Raw genomic sequence first — 4493 nt, forward strand, 5'->3', positions numbered from 1 at the left:
CGGGAAGAAAGAGCGAGGGGGCAGAAGAGAGACAGAGAGAGGGAGGAGAGCAGTAAAATTTCCTCATTCTTGAAGAATTTTCCCTCTCTCTCTCTCTCTGTCTCCTCACTTCCCCCTCAGCTTCTCTCTGATGTAATTCTATGTGCTTTACAGGTCCCCGCTGGGAGGAGCGTTTCGATGGAAAACATCTGATTTTTTAGATATTTTGAATGACCAGCTTGAATGTTTTATGTCCTTGAACTCATCTCTGGATATTTTCTTTTTTAAAAGTGATTTGCACATTTAATTTAGCAAGCATCTTCACTGAGGCGCAGATGAACACACGTTCCTGATTACGTCTCAGGACAGAAACATCTTTCAATATTTAGGTGTTCTTCTTAAATCACAGCTGTGTGAACAAGCAACAAACGCCAAATAAATAAATAATAATCTGCCTCAAAAAGCCGATGCACTGCATCAGAATGCCAATCCTGCCAAATCATAACTTTAGTGAAGCATTTAAAAAAATTTATTGAAATCACACGAGGGGTTTTCAATCACTGTGCTTGTACCAAACATTTAAGTTACACTTTATTTTGACAGTTCCCTTTAGACATTCTACTAACTTTCTGTTCTTCACACAGTTTCTTTCCTGGAGAGACAGGCGTCATTAGTGGTGTACCCAGACTCCGTCCCACAGAAACTCATCAGCAACAACACTGGGTTCCACCTACAGACAGACAGAAAAGGTCAGTTTTCAATGGTGTCCTTGAGATCTCCAAGGGCCGGAGGTGCAGCTGATCTTCTGCACAGTGCTTGTACCATGACTGTAAACCGTCACACTCTCATATGTTGTACCTGCACGGGACAGAAATGATCTCAAACCAACCTGACTTCTTTATCAAAGATCTGCATGCTGCAGTAAACATGTCTTTCATGATGTGTGCTCGAGACCACCTTTTTTTCTGCAGATTTGCAGTATTCTGGAGCAGTTAACTCTCTGTAGACTTGAGAAGCGTCCTGGAATAGTTTGCGTGGAAACAGAGCTAGGTGTCGCTGATGTTTTACAGTTTCAGCTCTGACCGTTTTTTCAATTAATACATCATCATCATCACGCAGATGGTGTCTACCAAACATTTCGTCAAGCTGCCTCATTAGCACAGCTTTAACTAGCCATTGATGCCCTGCTCCTCGTGATCCGTGCAGACCAGCAAACCCTGGAGAAGGTCAGATGAGGAGGTGGAGTATTTCACAGAGAGCCAGTGCTCTGATGACTGTTCCTTCTGTGAGAGCACGTCACAAACTGATGCTCAAAATGCATTTGCAGCTTTCATCATTTGAATGATTTTATGAATTTCTGCTAGAATGTTTGCACTGGATTGTGGGGGATCTACTACAAAGATTTATTTACAGAGCCGGTTTGAGAAAATCCCCCTTATAGTGTGATAGCAGACTCGACTGCATGACTACATTTGTTTTGATATTATCCAACAACTAAACACTGCCAGCAGCTCATAATTATTTCAAATGAACAAAAATACCTCATGTTCTTGGTGACGCCAGTAAAAATATATAGTTTGTTTTCATTTTCCACACACATTATTGCTGACATTTGAACTTTTGGCATGAATATAAGCGGTCAAGCCTTCATCATAGTTCAGGTGTAATGTGTTCTAATCTGTCTGGCTCTAATGGATATAACCCCCAAACAAAGATGCATAATAAAAAAGAGAGGCAACAACCACAGTGTGTTTGGACACAGAAGAAACAAAACACAAATATATGAAAAATCTTAAACATTTCTGCGAAAGCAACCCAAATTCCCCTCACCATGCTTAGGATTTCGTCACTGAACTTCAGTCGCTACAGCATACCCACTATCAGTCCCTGAGACTCATGAACTTCAGGCTTCATTTGCCCTTTCATGTTCTCTGTACAGAATAAACATAGTGGACTCTTCAATTGCCCAGACCTCAATTCAGTTACAGTCAAGCACAAATACCCTGCCAATCAAAAAAGGGAGGTCCTTTTACACCATTAGAGGGCATTGAAAATATCAGGGTCTTATAAATACTTCGAGGTCCTTCATAAATTAAAACTTCTACTAAAAACCCTACTAAAAAAAGGCACACAGCACATTCAGCATATGAAACCTGTACTCACCTGGTCACAAGACAATCATTTGTACAGTAAAGGGTTACTCCAGCCCAAAATGAAGATTTTGTCATTAATCACTTACTACTAGTCATTCCAAAGTCGTAACAGCTTTGTTCATGCAACATTGTTGTTTGGCATCACTGTATTTGGAGAATATCCATTGCACGTGAACTGCATCTGCATTTCTGTGCCAGCTGTGACACAAGGATACACTTTCTATGTGTATTTATACTTTGATTTGAATGAAAACAGTGCAATGCATTCATAATTTGCATTCAACAAATGCTCTCCAAAATGGTACTGGAAAATTAAATTTTTTGGGGTTTGAAATGACATGGGGATAAGTGATTAATGACAAAATGTTCAATTTGGTGTGGAGTAACCCTTTAAGGCCACCACTTCACTAGGATACAGCTTCATCCATCATTGAGTAAAGATGGATCTGTCAGAAAACATGGCAGAAAGACGATGGTCACAACCATCAAAGAATTACAAAGGTACCTGGGCTTTGCAAACATTTACAGATCTGTAGAAAATATAGCAGATGGATATAATTGGCAAAGAGCCTGTTAGACTTTTCCTGACTGGAACACAAGCTGTTCACAAAGGCATGGCATACCAGCCACAATCTATCCACATGCTCTCTGTTCCACAAAAAATTACCCCTGAAGAGCAGAACTGTGATGTGGGCAACAAGAAGGTTCTCTCCATCAGTGTGGTGTTAGAGGAGTGGAGACCGGCTGGAGGGGGCAGTTCACTCATTCCAGGTCATAAAGAATAGCAATTTGGACTATATTAGAAGTACTAGACATCTAAACCCTTGGCAAGCACAATGGTCATTATTCTTTACGAGATTTCAGTTCATAGTCAATTATTGACTTGGCAGTAAGAACAGCAAAGCTGATGCCCTCTCCAGGAAATATATCCCTTCACCCACCAAGACTGAATCAAACCATCATCATTACAACACCCACACAACACAAAATCATGGAGCGTGAACAACAAAAACAGATCCAGCCCCAGCAGCATGCCCTCCAACTTGATTGGACACCTCCCAGTTGTTTTTATATATTCTGGTTATAATAGACAGTTTTTCAAGTCATTTGATCTAATTTATAATATAGTTTTGAAATAACAACAACAACAAAATTATAATCATTTCCAAGTCATAACATCTGGCTGCCCTCAAAGTTCTATCTCTACAGTCATGAAAACTGCTGATGCCTTGTTTCATCACAGTTTACAAGATACCAGAGGACATTGTGTCAGACAGGGTTCACCAGCCATCACAGCTACCCAGCAAGAAACACAGCCCCATTTATTGTTCAGAGACAAATGAATCCACCCCAAATGACCAAACACTTCTCAGGACAAGAACACCAGGAGATGTTCTCAAAGCATCAGGGTGTCTGCATTCCTAATCAGCCTCTTCTGTACACAAATTAACCCTGTCACCATGAAGGTGTTCTTCACAGTGATGCCATAGAAGAACCATTTTTGGTTGCACAAAGATTATTTAAAAACCATCTCTTTCCTATCTTTTTATAACCTGAAGAACCTTATTTTGTTAAAGGTTCTTCGGATGTTAAAGGTTCATTGCATTCACATCATGCATCACGAAACACCTTTATTATTGTTCATGCACATGCAAAAATAAACCACTGAAAGGAAACATATTTATTTTAATAGGTGACATATTTGATTTGAATCTAATTAAACATTCTGATTTAGTCAGTGGACAGGAAATGGGCATGGCAATGTTTGAGAATGAGCTCAGGCATTTGACCACATGATCATCCTCACTATGACCATAATCTGGTCAAAAGTCTTTCAACTACCTCTGAACGCTCAAAAAGTCTTAGACACCTGTATAAACAAAAAAAAAACACATTTTAATGCCATGTCTAAATACCCTTTATTTTACAGTACATGTACTTACAGTGTACTTATCAAAGAAAGTACTGCTAATTTAAGATAACTACATTTGATATGGTCAGATTCAATACGCAGTTATTACCTAGTTATTGTAATTACTAAAATAAGTACATAATGGGTACATGAAGAACCGAAAAATAAAGGTCTTCCGGCATCACTCCATTCCTTCTACAGATTCTTCTTGTTTTTAGGTTTTGCCCATTTTACTGTCCATGTTTGTGCCTGTGGTTTTGGATTTGTTCCTTAAACTCTTTTTCAAATTGGATTTTAACCTTTGAGTTGATCACGACAATTCTATGTCATACACGTTTACTAACTCGGTTAAAATTCTGAAAATAAAATTGGAATTTAAAAGGCTATCCGAGTTTGTGCACAACCCTGTACGACCCTTGTTTTTTTCTGAGAGGACTAAACAAAGTAAT

Source organism: Puntigrus tetrazona, unplaced genomic scaffold (assembly GCF_018831695.1).
Source record: "Puntigrus tetrazona isolate hp1 unplaced genomic scaffold, ASM1883169v1 S000001062, whole genome shotgun sequence".
Lineage (NCBI taxonomy): Eukaryota > Metazoa > Chordata > Actinopteri > Cypriniformes > Cyprinidae > Puntigrus > Puntigrus tetrazona.